Genomic DNA, 21,590 nt, shown 5'->3' on the forward strand with positions numbered 1-21,590 from the left:
TGATTAAATTTGGGGTAAGAGGGGAAAAAGGGAACGAGCCTTCAGTGAAAGACAAGCAGCTGTTGTCCTGAGAAAAAATGTTGGTGTTCACCCCTGAAGAGCTGAGTCTGAGGCCACAGGAGGTGAGGAATGTGTAGTGACTGGTGTACCCACCACTCAGCTGGATATGATAAAAATACTAACTTAATTCACAGATTTTTGGTTAAGGATCAAGTGACAATTGGTAAGGGAAAGCCTGTTACAAATTGTAAAGTATTGTGTGTGTTATCGCTCAGTCATATCTGACTCTTTGCAACCCTATGGACTGTAGCCTGTCAGGCTCCTCTGTTCATGGAATTCTCCAGGCAAGAATACTGGAGTAGGGTGCCATTCCTTTCTCTGGGGATCTCCCTGGCCCAGGAATCAAACCAGAGTCTCCCACACTGCAGGCAAGATTCTTTACCATTTGAGCCACCAGGGAAGCCCTGTAAAGCATTATCCCCATGTTAAGGGATGATCATAATAAACAAGTGATGAGAGAGGGATAAGAGAGGATAAAAGGAAGTTACATTGAGGGAGACTGGCTCATTAGCAAGAAAGAAAATTCTGCAGTGGCTGGAGCTACATGGGCCTGGTGCTTGGAAAGGCAGGAAGCACCCTGAGTTGTGGTGCTTCGTTCTGCACAAGGGTAGGGGAGTCAGAGGAATTTTTTAAAAAGTCAAAAACAAACAAAAATTACTTCAGGAATTCCCTGGTGGTCCAATGGTGAGGACCCCATGCTTTCACTGCCGAGGGCATAGTTTCGATCCCTGGTTGGGGAACTAAGATCCGATAAGTCACACATGTTGCAGCCAAAAAGAAACCAAAACAACAAAAATTGCTTCCATGTGAAGATGCACCAGGAGAGAAGAGGAGATAGAACTCAAGTCTGAGTGCAAATGTCCAAAGGGTAAATACGCCACACAAAATAGGCTTTGTGCCTGCTCGCTCCCCACACGCCTGCTCTGGCCTGTCCACATGTGGTTGCACCTTGATAAGGCCTAGCACCACCAGCAGCCAGGCGGTTCGGGTCAATTCCACATCCAGCTGCCAAGTGAGCAGCTCAAGCTGTCCTAGATGGAAGGGGACAGAACAGCAGAGTGACCCTTGAGGCCACAACACTACTGGCTTCCCTAGGCACTTAGTGTTCAACAGCCAGAATGGTGCCCAACAGAGTAGGTGCCCGCAAGCATGCGTTAAGTGAATGAGATGGGACTTTCCTGGAGGTACAGTAGATAAGAATCTGGCCGAAAGTGCAGGGGACCCAGGCTCGATCCCTGGTCCAGGAAGATTCCACATGCCACAGAGCAATTAAGCCCCCACTCCACAACTACTGAAGCCCACGTGCCTAGAGTCTGTGCTCCTCAATGAGACAAGCCACTGCCACGAAAAGGCTGTGTACCACAGCTAGAGAGTAGCCCTGACTCTCTGCAACCAGGGAAAGCCCGCGTGAAACAGTGAAGACTCAGAGCAGTCACAAATTCAAAAATAAATAAAAATATGAGTGAGAGGAAGAGGAAAGGGAGGAGGAAAGGAGAGAGGAGCAGGGAAGGGAAGGGAGATAAGCGTCCAGTTTTCCAGGCAAAGAACTCAAAGAGCTCAGGTATTGGAGTCAGGGGCTGAGCATTCCTCCCAGGCCTCCCTCTCCTCTCCCTAGAAGGGACAGCATCCTTTCTTTCACCTCACAGTCCACAGCAACTGAACTTCATTTCACCTTGACCACTGACTAGTGTGTGACACTGAGCACACACTCCCTAACTTCTCCACCTGTTCCCAGCTTCATAGAGTCATCTCCAATACTACATGAAATAAAGTATGTGTACGTGGTGGACAGGCCAGAACTGTAGCTCTCATTATTACTGCTGCTGTTGTTGGGATTACCTAGCCTCTACGAAAAGGCAGAGAAATTATTTTGATTCTGTTAAAAGTGTGACATGATATGAGTCTCCATTTCATAAAGAGATTCGTATACTTTGCTTCCTAATTAGACTGTATCTGCCATGTCTGTAATTTCTGTGTAATTAAATTGAAATTAAATGTCAATTTACTTTGAATTACAGGGTAATTCTATGTATACATGCCATGCAATCTGCATTTTGTTAGAAGATGACAACCAAAAATATCCTGACAGTCCCTCTGTAATTACACAGTGATCTGATTAAGATCAGCCTGACAAAAATACCTGCCAAGACCTGAAGGAGAAAAACAATGAGCAGGTAAAGGGATCGGCAGAGGTGAGGTGCAGGGGGGTATGGGAGAGTATGAGCTCATGCATGACTTCACCATTCCCCAGGGACCCATGAAATCCTGAATCAATGACAATCACTTCTGCAGGCAGTGGAGGTGATCTTTCAAAAGAAAAAAAAAAATTCTTGATTACAGAACATGCTAACAGATACTGCTTCCTCTTTACTCCAACCCAGCTGTTTTAATTAGGTGGGTATCTGGAAGTCTTGAATCCCTCTGCCTCAAAGACAGTGATAAATATAAAGAGAATATTCAAACATCACCCAGGAATTTAATTTTTCTGTCATATACAAAATGGCTTCCATCCTCTGATTTAAAAAAAAAAGACTGTATATTTTATTCTTTTATAATGAACCAGCATGTTGATATTTATGTCATTCCTGAACACCAATGGGAACAAGAAAAGATGAGGGAAGCAGGGCACCAGGGCAGGAGAACCTGGTCAGGAGCATGCAGTGGTGTTCCTGCAAGGGCCCCAGGCTCCAGTCTGCTGAGACGCTCACAGCGTGCAGCACAGAAATGCAAACACAGCCACCTGTGCTCCCCCCACCGGGGTCTCCTTCCCCCAGATCCAGTCCGTGCCCAAAGAAGTCTCATCCGCTCTGCCTCCCTTTCCTTGGCTTTGCCCCTGAATACCATCCTCACCCAGATGTGGCTTATCTCTGACAGTTCACCAAGCTCTACCCTGGCAGTCCTTTGAGATGAGGACTGGGTACTTCCCATTCATTCAGCAAAAGGCTCCTTTTCGACTTGGGAGGCCCCAGACATTCTCCTGGTTGAGTCTGAAGGACCCCTAGCATCAGTCCTCAGAGATAGGGTGAGAGATTCATTCTCAGAGCTACAGGCCAGCAGTACCCCAGACAGAAAAGGCAGGTCACAGGACCCCGAGTCACCCCTACCCTGCAGCAGCAGGAACTATAAACAGCATGAAATCCAGAGTCCTGAGTTCCAGAACGGGCTCTACTTCTTACTAGCTATGACCCAGAGCCAAGTCATTTAACACTTATGAGCCTCAGTTCTCCCATATACAAATGGAAATTAACATAAATTGTCCTGACTATCGTAGAGGGTTGTAGGAAGAACAAATTAGCTAATGTAGATGAAAATTTTGGAAAGAGTAAAGACCTGTCCAGGCCTTTACTCCTCAGTCTCAGGCCCAACAGAGTGGCACAGGACTGCTTTAACTCACACTCTCCCAGCTTAAGTTCAGCGGGAAAAAGCACATTCCAGAAGCTCTCCTGCCAGTTCTAGGACTCATTCTGCTTTGGTCAGTTGTATCATGTGTACCCACAAACCACCGTGGCCACGGGGCTCTGGGGCACTGGCTCCAGTCCTGGCACCTCATCATCTGAGCTACAGAGATGGAGCAGGAAGAGGATGGCTCTCAGCGACTGGGAAAGAAAGAATGGAACCTCAGCAGGATGATCACACACACCCACTCAGAAGTCAGGGAACCTGTGGTTAGACAAGAGCTTAGAGCATGAAGTGAGCAGAAAAGCAAAGGTGGAGAGCGCCCCAGGTAAGGATGACAGAGCAGGACTGACTGAAAACAGCAGGGAACACAAGGAAATGGATATAAGCCAATGTGTCCTGACTTGGTACCACTTTGCCACTCTGGAACTGGACACTTTTCTTCCAGAAAAAGCAGTAAGAGCAGCCACTGGTTGATACAAAGAGTACCCAAGTGGTAGAATGAGCTCCCAAATCCAGGTTTCCTGCATTGCAGGCAGATTCTTTACCATCTGAGCTGCCAGGGAAGCCCTTCCAATGTGGGGCTAGGAGTTTTGGAACTCAGCCTCTGGATTTCATGCCATTTGTAGTTCTTGCTGCTGCAAGGTGGGCATGACTCAGGGTCCTGTGACCCACCTTTTATGTCTGGGGCACTGCTGGCCTGTAGCTCTGAGAATGGATCTCACCCCATTCTCTGCTTTCACATCCAGACACAGGACCCCGTCTCTGTATTGCTAACCCACTCCGAGCACTCGTGCGGCAGCACCATCAGAGTGTTTTTAAGGCCTTCCCATTTGCCACCTGACTCCTAGTAATACATCTCACTTCCCACCATCATGTTCCCTGGCTTCCCTTTAAATCAAACGCTAACGCCCATCCCTTGACTGGCCGTTATAAGGGCAGCATTTAGCCAGCTGTACACCAGCCTGCTGGCCAAGGACATCAGCAATGTGAAACGGATTCTGATACATCTGCCTGCAAACATTTTAAGGTCACTGTGCTTGTCACATGTGCTTCTTGTGTTCTGCATATTTCAGAATTTTGCATAATGGGCAATGTGGAAAAGTCAACATTTTTCTTGTCTGCCAAATTCCATGGAAGGTCTAAAACGTACAACATTTCTGTGGAAAGGAAATTGTTTAAGCTGAATATCTTTTCAAATGAAGCCGAACACTGCTCGAAATGTAAAGTTATCTATCATCTGTGATTGCCTTCTCTGTCTAGTTGGTCGCTTTGGAGTTAAAGAGAACCCAAGTGGATCTCTAGGACTTCGGCTCTGCTTATTATGAGGTTGGCAATTCCTTGAACGCGAATGTGAACTCGGCATGGTTCTCCTCATCCAGAAGGTCAACTCAGCTGTTCACAAATGACTAGAGCTACATATTTGTCCTTGGCTTCATATTTTCCTTTTTGCCTGGCTAATTTCTATCCTGACATGGAAATTTAAAATTCATAGGATATATAAAGGGATGCATTGCAAAGAAATGACCCCCAAACCTCCTGCCCAGAGTCTGTCACGAGTAAATACATTGGTGCTCTTTCACACACATGAATGTAACATGTGTTACATTCTACACATAACTATACAAACAGCTTATGCACATATTTCACTTTTTCCAGAAAGGCAACATAGAATATCTTTATACTTGCTATTGTCTATTGTTCAGTTGCTGAGTTGTGTCTGACTCTTTGAGACCCCATGAACTGCAGCATGCCAGGATTCTCTATCCTCCATTACCTACCGGAAGTGGCTCAAACTCAAATCCGTTGAGTCTCTGATGCCATCTAACCATCTCATCCTCTGCCACCCCCTTCTCCTTTTGCCTTCAATCTTTCCCAGCATCAGGGTCTTTTCAAATGAGTCAGTTCTTCGCATCAGGTGTCCAAGTATTGGAGCTTCAGCTTCAGCATCAGTCCCTCCAATGAACATTCAGGACTGATTTCCTTTAGGATTGACCGGCTTGAACTCCTTACAGTCCAAGGGACTCTCAAGAGTCTTCTCCAACACCACAGTTCAAAAGAATCAATTCTTTGGCTCTCACCTTTCTTTAGAGTCCAACTCTCACATCCATACCTGACCACTGGAAAAACCATAGCTTTGACTATATGGACCTTGGTTGGCAAAGTGATGTCTCTGCTTTTTGACATGCTATCTAGGTTTGTCATAACTTTTCTTCCAAGGAGCCAGCGTCTTTTAATTTTATGGCTGCAGTCATCACTGTGGTTATTTTGGAGCCCAGGAAAATAAAATCTGTCACTGTTTCCACTTTTTCCCCATCTATTTCCCATGAAGTGATGGGACCAGATGTCACGATCTTCATTTTTTGAATGTTGAGTTTTAAGCCAGCTTTTCGCCCTCCTTTTTCACACTAAAGAGGCTCTTTAGTTCCTCTCGCTTTCTGCCATTAGAGTGCTATCATCTGCATATCTGAGGTTGTTGATATTTCTCTCAGCAATCTTGATTCTAGCTTGTGCTTCATCCAGCCCAACATTCTGCATCATGTACTCTGCATATAAGTTAAATAAGCAGGGTGACAATATACAGCCTTGATGTACTCCTTTCCCAATTTTGAACCATTCCATTGTTCCGTGTCCAGTTCTAATTGTTGCTTCTTGGCCTGAATACAGTTTTCTCAGGAGACAGGTAAGATGTCTGGTACTCCCATCTCTTTTAAGAATTTTTCACAGTTTGTTGTGATACACTCAAAGTTTTTAGCATAGTCAATGAAGCAGAAGTAGATGTTTTTCTGGAACTCCCTTGCTTCCTCCATGATCCAACATATGTTGGCAATTTGATCTCCAGTTCCTCTGTCTATTCAAAACCCAGCTTGTACATCTGAAGTTCTCAGTTCACATACTGCTGAAGCCTAGCTTGAAGGATTTTGACCATAACCTTATTAGCATGTGAAATGAGCACAATTGTCCAGTAGTTTGCACATTCTTTGGCATTGCCCTTCTTTGAGATTGAAATGAAAACTGGCCTTTTCCAGTCCTGTGGCCACTGCTGAGTTTTCTAAATTTGCTGACATACTGAGTGCAGCACTTTAATAGCATCATTATCTTTTAGGATTTGAAATAGCTCAGCTGGAATTCCATCACCTCCACTAGCTTTATTCATAGTAAAGCTTCCTAAGGCTCACTTGACTTCAAACTCCTGATGTCTGGGTCTAGATGAGTGATCACATCATTGTGGTTTTCTGGGTCATTAAGATCATTCTTGTATAGTTCTTCTGTGTATTCTTGCCACCTCTTCTTAATCTCTTCTTCTTCAGTTAGGTGCTTACTGCTTCTGTCCTTTACCATATTCCTGCCAGGGTCCAGCCCCGGCTGATCCAGGGAGTTCAAAGTGGGGACGGCGTCGGCAAGGATCAGGATACAATAGCTTCAATTAGATATTAATTAGAGATATAAAGAGTAATAGAATAAGAATAGCTCAGTAGGAAAATTCAGTGGAGAAAAGAGGCTGAGTAGCTTGGTTTACGCGGGAGACCAATAAAACTTCAAGACAAGAAGCTTGCACCACTTACGTAGGCCGCAGGCGTCCTTCCGTTCTCTCGAAGGAGAGGAGACACTGAAGCCTCCCCAGTTGGATCTTAGAAGCCCAGGCATAATTAGTAAGCATGGTGGGTTCCGCACTCCAGATGGAGACTTCAGCCAGAGTTTAGGAGAGAGAGCGACATGGGGAGACCAGTATTTCAAGAAACTGATCCCAATTCTTTATTTTCCATGGTCTACTTTTATACACTGAGATGTTATGCAAAAATCACGCGGGGTCAGCAGTCCTGACTTTTATCAAAGTCAGGTGCTTCATACAAATGTATACAGAGGTCTTAGGGGTGTTACATCATCTTCTGGCCAGGGGGCTTACTGACAATTTATGACCCTCTCCTTGTGACAGTGGTCAGTCAACCAGGACATTTATTTCTCCAGGGGTGATTATTCTTAAAACAGATGCCACCCAAATAAAGTTACATTCCTATAGGGTGAGGGTGTAGTGGATTTTAATTGAGGAAAGAATTTACTTAGCCTAAAGTCTAATGTGATTAATATCAAAGGTTAATACTTATTTCTTCTATATATTCATTAATGTGTGTAAGGGCAGGGGATGTGGAGACTTAGCAACAAACATTGGCTCAACAAATGAAAAACCCTTCACCAATACAATTTCTAATCAGCCCACTATACTTATACTAGTGGTTTTCTAACTTTTCTAAGGAACCTGTTTTTAGAAGGTTTAAAGCATCTCGTGCCTCTCACAGTTGGGAGGCTGTGAGCAATCACATGTGGCCGGACAAGCCTGTCAGGCAGGCTAGAGAACCTTCAGAGGAGTTTGTAGGTTAAAACACTCTTGTCACACCTAGGAATTATTATTAACTGGAGCTCTAAGTTAACTCCTTCTCTGAAAGAGGTGGTAGGGGACAGCCCCCCATAAAGTCAGAGGTGTAGGTGAGAGCACAAAGTAGTAAAGTAGGCAGGCTCTGGTTATGGGGGTAGATGCTCGAGGATTTCCAGGGCGACTCCTGAGGCTCGATCCCACCTTTGCGTATGTCAAGCCTCCTTCCTCATGACCTTTGCCACGGGCGGAGTGCTTCACGCCGGCTCCCCGCATTCATCCTTGCATAAAATGCTCCCTTGGTATCTCTAATTTTCTTGAAGCGATCTCTAGCCATTCCCATTCTATTGGTTTCCTCAATTTCTTTGCATTGTTCACTTAGGAAGGCTTTCTTATATATCTTTGCTATTCTTTGGAACTCTGCATTCAGATAGGTATATATTTCCTCGTCTCCTTTGTCTTTCACTTCTCTTCTTTTCTCAGCTATTTGTAAGGCCTCCTCAGAAAACCACTTTGCCTTCTTGCATTTCTTTTTCTTAGGGCTAATTCTGATCACTGCCTCCCATACAAAGTTACAAACCTCCACCTGTACATCTTCAGGTACTCTGTCTACGAGATCTAATTTCTACAATCTATTTGTCATCCTCACTGTATAATCATAAAGGATCTGATTTAGGTCAGACCTGAATGTCCTAGTGGTTTTCCCTACTTTCTTCAGTTTAAGACTGAATTTGCAATAAGGAGCTCATGATCTGAGGCACAGTCCGCTCCAGGTCTTGTTTTTGCTGAGTGTATAGAGGTTCTCAGGCTTCAACTCCGGGAAATAGTGACAGACAGGGAAGAATGGCATGCTGCAGTTCACAAAGAGCTGCGAAGAGTCAGAAACAACTTAGCAAGTGAACAACAATAGAGCTTCTCCACCTTTGGCTGCAAAGAATATAATCAACTTGATTTTGCATTGACCATGACCATTGGTGATGTCAATGTGTAGAGCTGTCTCTTGGGTTCTTGGAAAAGGGTGTTTGCTATGACCAGTGTGTTCTCTTGACAAAACTCTGTTAGCCTTTGTCCTGCTTCATTTTGCACTCCAAGGCCAAATTTGACTGTTATTCCAGTTATCTCCTAACTTCCTACTGTTGCATTCCAATCCCCTATGATAAAAAAGACATCTTTTTTGGCATTAGTTGTCAATGGTCTTATAGGTCTTCCTAGAACCATTCAACCTCAGCTTCTTCGGCATCAGTGATTGGGTTGCATCAACTTGGATTACAGTAATATTGAATGACTGGTCTTGGAAATGAACCAAGATTATTCTGTCATTTTTGAGATTGCATCTAAGTATCACATTTTGGACTCTGGTTGACTCTCAGGGCTACTCCATGTCTTCTAAGGGATTCTTTCCCACAGTAGTAGAGATAATGGTCATCTGAATTAAATTCACCCATTGTCATCCATTTTAGTTCAATGATTCCTAAGATGTCCATATTCAATCTTGCCATCTCCTGCTTGACCATGTCCAGTTTACCTTGATTCATGGACCTAACATTCCTGGTTCCTATATGATACTGTTCTTTACAGCATCAGCCTTTACTTTTACCATCTGACGCATCCACAGCTGAGCATCATTCTTGCTGTGGCCCAGCCACCTCATTCTTACTGGAGCTATTAGTAATGTCCCTCTGTTCTTCCCCAGTAGAATAGTGGACACCTGCCAACCTGAAAGGCTCATGTTCTGTGGTCATATCTTTTTTTTTTTTTTTTTTTGTCTTTTCATACTGTCCATGGGGTTCTCCAGGAAATAATACTGGAGTTGGTTGCTGTTTCTTTTTCAGTGGCCCATTTTTTGTCAGAATTCTTCATGATGACCTGTCCATCTTGAATGACCCTGCATGGGATGGCTCATAGCTTCATTGAGTTATGCAAGCCACATCACCATAACAAGGCTATGGTCCATGAAAGGGATATTTATATTATCTTATAGTATATCTATAACTTGCTTTTGCTTTTTTAAAATTGAACACTATACCTTAGAATGCATTTCATACCACCTCTCATGGGATTCTTTTTTTCAAGCTGTTATTAATAAACTGTATTTTGTGATTATAATGATGCTTTTAGATTAATTTCTAGTAGTAGAATTGCTTCATAATCTCCTATGTGCATTTTATTGTATTTTTAAAATTATATTAAATTCTAAAGATTGAATATATTCACACTGTACAAAAATTATATATATATATATATATATATATATATATATGAAAAAGTAAGTTTCCTGAGTACTAATATTTGAAAGCCATTCAGTTCTCATTCCTGAGGCAAACTCTGTTACCAGCTTCCTTTATATATGCTGAAAAATTCAGTCTTCTGCACGTTCCTTTTATCAACTACAAACTGGCACTTGCCATCTACATCTACAAGGATTAAAGCATGAGCTGCTACAGCTGCTGGTTTTCAACACCCTCTGAAAGGAGTTCAGGGTGGAGAGCAGAAATGAGGCACTCTGGGCTCTGTGAAAACCTTGCAGAACAGGTCTTCAAATAGTTAGATACTATTAGGAACTGATTTTATGAGCCCAATTCTTGTATTTCATCATATCAAGGAAAACACTGAAATCCTTCATGGTAATGTCTGCTCCTCATAACTAACAGAAACCTTCTGCAAAAATCATGTATTTAACTGCACATACCCCACCCCCTTCACCAAAATCACATTACTAACCTTCCCCCCAACCTCTTTGGAGCAGTTTCTTAGCGCTATATGAGATGCTGTCTCCCAGGCTATAGTTCTCATTTTGCCTCAAATAAAATAACTCGCAACTCATGAGGCTGAGCATTTTTTTAAGTTGACATTTTTCTCATCTAACCATATATCTTGGCTATACAACTGTGTACCAGCATGTAGAGAGGCCTCATTTTTTTTTTTTTACAGTGAGTAGCATTCTCCAGAGCCATGTGTCATAATTTCCTCTAGCTAGTCCTTCTGAAGGATTTGTAGATTATTTCCAGTTTTTTGTTAGTTCAAACAATGCTACAATAAATAATCTTCTACACACATCATTTGGCAAAAAATATGTCCAAAGGAGGATATATTTCTAGAAATAAAAATGTTGAGTTAACAGGTAGTTGTATTTTAAAATTTGGTAACAATTGACAAATTGCCCGCTATAGAGGTCATACCAATGTATATTCCCAGCAGAAATTTATAGGAGTGACTATTGCCCCATACTCTCAATTTACCAAAATATACATAATGTATTAAGAAACGTTTTGACCTTTGCCAACCTGAGAAATTAAATGGTATTTCATTATGATATTAACCTAAGTATCACTTCCTAGAATAAGCATTTTTAATATGTTTTTAAAAATTTATGCTTCCTTTTCCATGATCTAACTTTTTATGTTCTTTGTCTTTTTTTCCTATTGGTTTGGTGTCCTCATCCTTATTAATTTGTAGCAGATTTTTACATACTAAGGAAAGCAGTTCTTTGTGTGAATTATAAGTTTCTATTTGACATTTGCTGTTGACTTTATTTTCTTGTGTCATGCAGAAAAACTGATTTTTATTTATTTATTTTTAAATTTTATTTTATTTTTAAACTTTACAATATTGTATTGGTTTTGCCAAATATTGAAATGAATCTGCCACAGGTATACATGTGTTCCCCATCCTGAACCCTCCTCCCTCCTCCCTCCCTCCCATACCATCCCTCTGGGTCGTCCCAGTGCACCAGCCCCAAGCATCCAGTATCGTGCATCGAACCTGGACTGGCGACTTGTTTCATACATGATATTATACATGTTTCAGTGTCATTCTCCCAGATCTTCCCACCCTCTTTTTATAGTTTAATTATCAGTCTAGCGTGTTAAGGGTCTCATGTCATTCTTTATAATGTCTTCCCCACGTGGAGATTTTTGTTTTAATTTTTTAATATATTTTTCTGGTATTCAGGTTTTATAGATACTGATAAATTGTCTTGCAAGGAGATTATACCAACCACTGCTCCCAGGGGCACTATATGTTTTCTCTTTGAAGTGTCTGTTTATCTTTTGTAAATTGTCCTAAATCTAACACCTTTGAGAGAAAAGGTTGTCTTCTACTTAATAATGAAAAAGGAAATGGCAAACCACTCCAGTATTCTTGCCTGGGAAATCCCAGAGGAATCTGGCAGGCTATAGTCCATGGTGTCGCAAAAGAATCAGACAGGACTGAGATACTAAATAACAAAACAATTACTTAATGTATCATGGTACCAAGCACAGGGCTGTACACATGAAGGACAATCAATAGGGTTTTCTTTTTTACTGGGAATAATATGTGACCAAGAAAAGATGCTTGTGTCACATCTCTGATCATCTCTTCATGCAAACCAAGCGCTGCTGGAAGGATGGGTCACTGGGCATCTGCAGTGACATTTCTGAAGCGCAAATTAGAATCATGATCTACTGATTTTCAGATTTCAAAAATTTATACATAAAGATTCACAAAGCAAAATAGCAAAAGCCTTTTAATTGCATATTACTAATCTCCCCTATTGAGGTGATAAAAATGCATAAAATTGAGGATACTCCATAAAGTCCAAAATACTACAAATTAGGAAACTTGAGAAATTTCACTGGTCCCTAAAGATTGGTTTCCTGGGAAAGTGGAGAAAGCAAAGAGAGAGATCACTACCTGCTTAAAAGTATGTTTAATAACCAAATAGGATGTCTATTTTTGTATAATAGAGACCTGGCATGTAATATATAGACTATTGTTAAAATTATTAAATTTGGACCTAATGGCACAGAGAGGCTCTCAGAAAATAAATCTCTCTCCTGTGGTCTGCTCTCCCTGGGTTTCTATGTAAGCTCAATTTACTCCACTCAAATGTTTTTAAGAAGATAATTAAAATATAATTAAATATGGCACTTTGGCACAAGGTAAAAGCCTTCTGATGACTTGAACTTTCCCATCACAGGCAAAAAACTAGACAAGAAAAAACTAGAATTGCACAAATTGGTAGAAGAATCTGGAGGAAAATCCTATTTACATCTTTCTTAAGCTACAAGATTTCCCTCTTAAAAGAAAAAGCCCCGGCTTAGTCTTCCCTTCCTAAGATTCAGTGACAAAGTCTCTAAGGTGGGAGGGCTCATAGTTAAGGGACTTAGGACCTCATAAGATGTAGTGGACACTCATTTATTGTCCTTTGGCTCCTCAGCATGTTTGTTCTTCTGATAGCTACCTCTCGACATTTCTTGAGGGAATCACCTATCTCCAGTTTCTGCGTGTTTTGGGGATGTGCCTGATCCCAGCCCTAGAGAGATGGGCGTGTTTAGGCATAGCAAATCACTGTACTCTATTCCTTAGCCGTGAAGTTAGGTCAGGACTAGATATGTGATCCAAATTACACTTGCTGAGACTTTTACTGGACCTACTGGGAAACAGAAGTGCTCTTTCTGCTGGGATGGCTAAGTTGGGAGAAATAGATTCCAGGGCCTCCTTGGGAATGAAATGAACTAAGAGGAAAGTAAGACTGAGTGACATAGGGGAATTACAGAGCCCTATTAATTACAGCATGGTATGAATCCCTGGATCTAGCTATGCCAGACACAGGACAACAGATTAATTTCTGGGTTATTATAAGAACAAAAAAAAAAATACATCCCTCCTTTTAAATTTTAGTTTGAATTGCTGCTGTTGCTGCTGCTGCTGCTGCTAAGTTGCTTCATTCATGTCAGACTCTGTGCAACCCCATAGATGGCAGCCTACCAGGCTCCCCCGTCCCTGGGATTCTCCAGGCAAGAACACTGGAGTGGGTTGCCATTTCCTTCTCCAATGCATGAAAGTGAAAAGTGAAAGTGAAGTCGCTCAGTCGTGTCTGACTCTTAGGGACCCCATGGACTGCAGCCTACCAGGCTCCTCCATCCATGGGATTTTCCAGGCAAGAGTACTGGAGTGGGGTGCCATTGCCTTCTCCATAGTTTGAATTGGGTTTCTATCAATTACAACCAGTAGAGTTCTAACTAACACAGTGGAAGAATTGGGTGAATGAAAGTCTGTTCATGAGGAAATCTATAAAAGAGTTCATAAACATGATCCCACATCAATCAAGCAAAACAACACAGTAAGGCCAAGAATATCTGATGTTTTATAGAATCAAATTTTGCATTAATGAGTAAATGACATTAATTTCCATTTGTAATCTCCCACCAGAAACTCTTTCTGGCTTTTCCTCCCTATAAGTTTCAGTAAGATGCCAATATCTTCATTTTCCCTTAGTGAAAGATAAATATGCATGCGTAGTCACTCCAGTTGTGTCTGACTCTCTGCGACCCCATGGACCATGGCTTGCCAGGCTCCTCTCTCCATAGGATTCTCCAGGTAAGAATACTGGAATGGGTTGCCGTTTCCTTCTCCAGTGAGAAAGTATGAAGTGAGTGAAGTGCAGTCGCTCAGTCATGTCCAACTCTTTGCGACCCCGTGAACTGTAGCCTACCATGCTCCTCCATCCATGGGATTTCCCAGGCAAGAGTACTGGAGTGGGTTGCCATTTCCTTCTCCAAAATATACATCATAAAGCATTTTCTGTGACTCAAAGTGCAATCCATTCAGTCGAGAAAGAGGTACACAGCCATACATGAATATCCACATATGATAAAATTTTATTTCACATAGCCTCATCTTCACATCTTGGAGAAGGAAATGGCAACCCACTCCAGTGTTCTTGCCTGGAGAATCCCATGGACGGAGAAGCCTGGTAGGCTGCAGTCCATGGGGTCGCATAGAGTTGGACACGACTGAAGCGACTTGGCAGCAGCATCTTCACAAGGTTATAATGAGAGCTTTATGCTTGCTCACCTGAAGCACAGATGATTTAGAAAGACAATTTAAGAAAGGATTTAGTGACAATGAGAAGTACTGGGACTAGACTACTGGAAAAGCTTCCAGACTCACGTACTCTGAATCTGGGAATCTTTACTTTTTGCAGGGCGAGGGGGGTGCCTCACCGCATACAGGATTTTAGTTTCCTGGGTGGGTGAAAGTCGCTCAGTCGTGTCTGACTCTTTGCAACCCTGTGAACTATACAGTCCATGGAATTCTCCAGGCCAGAATACTGGAGTGAGTAGCCTTTCCCATCTCCAGGGGATCTTCCCAACCCAGGGATCGCATCCAGGTCTCCTGCACTGAAGGCGGATTGTTTACCAGCTGAGCCACAAAGGAAGCCCAAGAATACTGGAGTGGGTAGCTTATCCCTTCTCCAGGGGATCTTCTGACCCAGGAATCAAACTGGAGTCTCCTGCATTGCAGGTGGATTCTTTACCAACTGAGTTATCAGGGAAGCCCCCTTAGTTCCCCGACCAGGGATCAAACCCTTACTCCCTGCAGTGGAAGCATGGAGTCTAATCATTGGACCACCAGGCAAGTCCAGAATCTTTACTTTTTAAAACGAACTATGTTTGAAGGCAAGAAAAAATTCTAAACCAATAGTTCTCAAACATGTTGACATGATTTGGCAAACATGTGACATGTTGACACAGAAAACTGTGTGTATATCATCTCTCCCATGATCTTCCCAACCCAGGGATCAAACATTGCAGGCAGATTCTCTATCGACTGAGCCACCAGGAAAGCCCTTACATCCTCACAAACCTATGGCGCCCTTAAATCTTCACAATAACCCATGGAGTAGGTTGCTACTAGGCAATGAAGTAGTTACAATTGCCATGTCTCTTACTAAAGATTAAAAATACAAAGAGTTTAAAGACTTTTTCAAGGTCATATAACAAGGACAATCCAGGACTCCAAACCCAAGACTGTTCTGAATACAGATATGGCATAAATGCCATGCCTGATGCATAAAAACAATAACTGAACTTTACTAATAACATCATTAGAGAACTGGATAGAATAATACTGCTTGCAAAAGGAAGCTGGGTGATGGAAATGGCATTCCTAAAAATAAAGACACGGAACCCCTCAGAAGCCAACTTTAGAAGAAAACAGAAGAGAACTATGGCCCACTTATGTTAAAAGTTTACATAGAAGAGACTCTATATTTTCCATTAACAAGAAGACTTGTATCTCAATCTCTTCCTTTAATAGCTAGTTCAAATCCCAACAGACACTCTAGATGCTAATGTCTGGGCCCAGAGAGGAGCAACCTACATCATCAACAGCCATAGGGGTGGAAAGGGAGGGAGTAGATTTTTCCAGTGTATAAATTACATAAACCCTTTGTTTTTCTTCTATTCCCATTAACTCTATAAACAACATCAAAAATATATCCTTTTGGATGTATAGGATACAAAAAGATTAAAAAATCAACTAGAAATAGTAGCAACCTGTAGATTATGAAGAAAAGATTATGGTGAGAAAACAAAATTATAAGTGTTTATAAAAGACAGTTTAAGAAACTTCTCATACATATGTAAGAAAAAAATGACTATACAATCTCAGGGCCCTCCTCAGTTCTGATTTACTTTATCTTCCCTAGGACATGCTTACTGGGGAAGTTTTATTTTTGTTGTGTTAATAAAATCAGGAAAACTTCATGATGTTGCACTGGTTATTTATATCACAATTCTATGCCAGTGTCAGTGCATTTTGTTTAAGCAGATCTTTGGTCTTTCATCTCTGGCCATCAGAACCTCTAATGGGATTGGTAGACTGCCTGAGCATTTTTAATGGCACGCATCTGATACATCACTGGTTGCCAACATCCATATGCTTTTGCAAAATGTCCTGCTGATGGGTACAGAAAACCTAATGGAAAAAAATTGTTCTTTGATAATAAAACATCAATGCTTGACTTTCTGGCTTCATAAAGCTTTTTTTTTTCACATTAGGGATGGCAAATGGGACACACCATGTCTCTCACAGAGATATACACAATCGTCCTTCAAAAATTTCTGATAGTGGATTGATGCTTTGGGCAAGTCTTTCACATTTTTGTATTTACATTCCTCCTTATTTATGACAAGGAAGGTCTTTTGGTTCCCTAAAAAAATAGGAGCACTCATTTATTGACCCCTACTGGATGCCAATTACTGTGCACAGAGAATACATCCTGGTCTTCAAGGTTTAATCTAATGAGCAGTAAGGAACAGTAGGCAAAGAACTAAAAACCAGTACGAGCCTAAATAAGCAAATACTGTATACAAATCTGGAAAGAGGACAATGTAACCAACTGCTTTGGAGGCTGGGGGAAGACTTCCCAGAAGAGGCGATATTTTGAACTGCATATTGAAATAAAGGGAAGAGTCACTTGAGAAAACAAGGGGGAAAGACATTCCAAAACAGGGAGTGTGTGCAAAAACAAGACATGTTAAAGAACATGGTATTCCTGGGGTTCGGAAAGTACTTTAGCAAAGCTAAGCAACAAACGCCTGAAAGGGTATGTCAGGAATATATACTGTCAATACAGCCAGTGGTAGATTCCTTGTACTGCATACTGAGGAATTTGAACATGACCTTATAGGCAAGAGGAAGCTGTCTGTGAAAGGGTTTGAATTCAGTTCTAAGCTTAAGTGAGGGTTATGTTCAGTGTTACCTCATCTTATTGGGTAGAAACAAAATAAAACCTTGGTTACTCTGTGCCATGAGAAACTTCATTGAGGTACAAAGGATTATTTTCCGACAGTAATGTTTGCTCAATATTGGAATGTGTTCCTGAGTGAGGTTGGCATATCACCTCAGGAGGTCTTTAAGAATAGACTAAATTATAATTTGCCTTAGAAGCTTTAGATGTGATTACCCATTAGGGGAAGGCAATTGACTCCAAGTCCCTTCTAGACTTACAGTTCCATTGTTCACAGAATATTGCAGTGAATAGAGCTCTGGGTTGACTAGCAATTTGTATGTGATCCTGTGGTTGCAGGTTGATTACAAGATTACAGAAGCTGAATGTTCGCTTGAGAAATACGCTTCGAATGAATACCATATGCAGAGGAAGCTACTGAGCTAGTCAAGACAGAGCAACCTGGTTTATGAAAGAAGTGAATTTTCCCCTTCCTTTCTCATAGGCTCATGATATAACCTCAGTGTAACTCCATCTGTCAGAAGGCTATCTGAATACAGAAGCAGGTCCCATCAGGGATGAGGAAACACAGTAATGAGCTATAGCAGAAATAAAGGAACTCATCCTAGATTTACTCAGTATGTGGGGGTGTCATGCATCATTGCCCAGGAAATTAGTTAAAACTAGCTATTATTAAAGGTGCCCTCTGAGACTATTAATAATCCCTAGAAATTTTTTAGTTTTAGAGGTAAGCAAGAATACGCACATCATTATTTTAGCTGTTCTTCCCAAGAAAACCGAGGTAAACAAGGCTTTGCAAATGAGGACACTGAGGCTGAGAGAACTGCAGCAATCTGTCCACTCTACATAGCTACTAAGAAGGAAACCAGGGATTAACCACTCTCAGAAACACTTAATCTGAATCTCAGTTCCTGTAAGTCCTTCCAAAGCAAGGGAAAACAGTTTGGAGGGGATAGGAGAAGGGGAGAAAATGAAAAAACAATCTACATAAAATAATGCTAAATAAAATGATGCCTGAAAACCAGAATTTAGTTTTTTTATAGGCTCATGAATAATATCAAACTATATTATCAACTTGCAAATACCTACTTTTGGTAAACAGCCTTCAGACTAAGAAAAATCTCCTAAAGTACTGGTAAGATAATAGATTATGGATAGGCTAATAATAATAATAGCAAGACCTCTAATAAAGTTTGATGTGACATATCTCACTAGCAAAACAAAATAACACTGGATAGTTTAATTAAACTAGTACAACAACTGAATTTTATAGAAATTAAAATACCATTAATTCTAAGATGCACTATTACCCTCTGTTACTACAGAAGAAAGAAAATTGCCAATTAAACTGCAATATGATGCTCATTTTAAAACATGTTGTGAGTATTGTTCTTCAGCTGCTAAGTCATGTGAGTACCAGGATGCTCTTTGGAGAAAAGTATTCCACATTTTAAAATATACAGAGTATAGCAGTTAAATGTATTACACAGAGGTTTAACAATAACTGGAGACACTGAGGGGCCACATCAATTCAGGTATCAGAGTGATCTGTTCTGAGCTGGAGCTGGATTTTAGATGAATAGAGTATCACTCTCATAGTAATAAAGATGTCATGGTCCAGGGGCTTAGTTTAAGGTCAGAAACATAATCTTTAGAGGTAGAAGGCAGAGGATTTTGCTCTGAAAAAATCTTATACAAAGAGATAATAGTAGAGAAAAGGAAAAAAATATTGATGCAAAACATTCTAGGAACCATGGAGAATGGGTCCATCTAAAGATATATGGGGTAGCAATCTGACCTACAAAGTCAAACTGTAGAGAGAAGCTATCTCCTAAATTGAGTTTTGGACATGAAGAAGCCAAGACCTAGAAGCAGCAGGTGACCAAGGAATCCAGGTGGCCCGTGTATTTACCTAGCCTGTTAGTAAAGAAACTTTAATATAATAAATCCTAGAAGTAGCATTTTTCTGCCAAAATGTACAAATATTTTTAAATGTGATAAATACTACCAGATTGCCTTCCAAACTATAATAGTTTATAAGCATAAAAGTATACACAAATTATTTTCCTATAACCTCACTAACTTGGAATATTATCAGTTATTAGTAGTAGTAGTAATAGTGTTAGTCACTCAGTCATGTCCGATTCTTTGCAATCCCACGGACTGTAGCCTGCCAGGCTCCTCTGTCCATGGGATTCTCCAGGCAAGAATTCTGGCTGCTGCTACTGCTGCTAAGTCGCTTCAGTCGTGTCAGACTCTGTGCGACCCCATAGATGACAGCCCACTAGGCTCCCCCGTCCCTGGGATTCTCCAGGCAAGAACACTGGAGTGGGTTGCCATTTCCTTCTCCAATGCATGAAAGTGAAAAGTGAAAGTGAAAAGTGAAAGTGAAGTCGCTCAGTCATGTCCGACTCTTTGTGACCCCATGGACTATAGCCTACCAGGCTGCTCCGTCCATGGGATTCTCCAGGCAAGAGTACTGGATTGGGGTGGAGCGGACTGCTATTCCCTTCTCCAGGATCAAACCTAGGTCTCCTGTGTTGCAGGCAGATTCTTTACCATTTGAGCTACAGGAAAGACCCTATCAGTTATTAAATGATTGCAAATAACAATAGATGAAATATGAAAAACTATCTCATTTTAATTCAAATTTAACGATTGGCAAGGTTTAGAATAGTCCCATTTATTTGTTGATCATCTAAATTAACTCTTCCAAACCATCTATTTATTCACTGGTTTTGTGTGATTTCCTCTTGGTCACTGTCTTCATTGGTTTATAAAAACTCTATATATATAACTAATGTGATACTGTATATATGATTATATTATATCCATATGCAGGGCTTCACAGATGGTGGCGGTGATAAAGAACCCACCTGCCAATGCAAGAAACATAAGAGACATGGGTTTGATCCCTGGGTCAGGAAGATCCCTTGGAGGAGGGCATGACAACCAACTCCAGTATTCTTGCCTAGAGAATCCCATGGACAGAGGAGCCTGGAAGCCTACAGTCCAAAGGGTTGCAAAGAGTCAGATATAACTGAAGTGACTTAGCATGCATAAATGCATATGCATATTCATCAAAGAGTAACCTGTGATATATATAATGCATTATATTAATAATAATACCTATAGTACTAAATAAGGGAATATATATTCTTTGATCTGTCATTTTTGTTTTTTTAACCATATCAAGATTTCAAAATTTTATTCAGTACTACACCGTAATCTTTTTTTTTATGACTTCTGAGTTCTGTGCCATATTTAAAAGGCCTTAGTTATTAAAGATAATAAAGTACTGTCTGTAGCACTGTTGCAGAGAGGAAGCCCATTCTGACTCCATGTTGGAAACTGTTTCTTTGACTTGCTTTTATTATTATTATAGTCATACTCAGTGGCTTACCTGGAGGACCCTGCCCCTTTGCTTGACTATAAAATAAGTGCCTTTGTTCAGCTCCTGGAGTTAGTTTGTCCCTGCCCACCTGTGAATAGAAGAGATTAATACCCTTCCAAAGGCTGGACATTCCCTTGGAGATGTTTTGCAAGACTGAAGACCTTTTCACTTTACTTCCCCACTGCATCTCACTCTCTTTGCTGCCTTTGACTTTAGTTCCCTATTGCTTCTTTCTCTCTGATCTATAACAGAACCTGGCATCCAGACCCCCAGTAAAATGGTTATTTTGAGGCTCTAGCCTGCCATCTTCTCAGTCTGCCGGCTCCCCCATTAAAGTCTCTTCCTTGCCTCAACACCTCGTCTCTCGGATTCTTTGGCCTATCGTGCGGTGAGTAGAGTGAGCTTGGATTCAGTAACAGTGCTTTAATTGTTCCATTTTTTTATGTTCAGATCTTTAATAGAGCTTATTTTATATTTGATGCAGGTAGATATTTAAATTTTTATTTTCAAAGAGATCCAATTGTCCTAACACCGTTTATTATAAAATACACTGCTCATCCATAGATTTCAAATGCAATGTTTTTTTCCTATCTTAATAGACCCCTTTAACTCTTTCACTGATTTATTTGTTCAACATGGACCAATGCAACAATGTTTCAATTACATTATTATAAAATTCCAAACAACTAGAAAGTTAAATCTCTTCTTAAGAAAGTCATTTTCAAAATATTACTGAGTAAAGCCGCACATGCATACGGCCTTTCAGGTAATCATTTTTTAAAAATTAGCGAGTCTCCTTCTACTGACTTCCTACCAAAACCATATTAAGGTTATAGTGAGATTTTCAG

At 41.0% G+C, this 21,590-nt stretch overlaps 1 protein-coding gene across 7 annotated transcripts in view; it reads right to left on the bottom strand.

The window, feature by feature from the left end:
* LOC147369038 (uncharacterized) overlaps positions 1–21,590 on the bottom strand; it is a 1,156,454-nt gene that overhangs the window by 1,076,066 nt on the left and 58,798 nt on the right. Inside the window, exon 4 of one of the 7 annotated variants that reach the window (XR_015167171.1) lies at positions 14,456–14,668. The exons of the other annotated variants lie outside the window; for them this stretch is intronic. The gene's annotated coding sequence lies outside the window, so the exon portion shown is untranslated. Of the gene's footprint in view, positions 1–14,455; positions 14,669–21,590 lie in introns of those variants that run through there. 7 annotated transcript variants of the gene reach the window in all.

This window comes from Bos grunniens, chromosome 7 (assembly GCF_055505025.1).
Source record: "Bos grunniens cultivar Pamir isolate PY7600 chromosome 7, Bosgru_T2T1.0, whole genome shotgun sequence".
Taxonomy (NCBI): domain Eukaryota; kingdom Metazoa; phylum Chordata; class Mammalia; order Artiodactyla; family Bovidae; genus Bos; species Bos grunniens.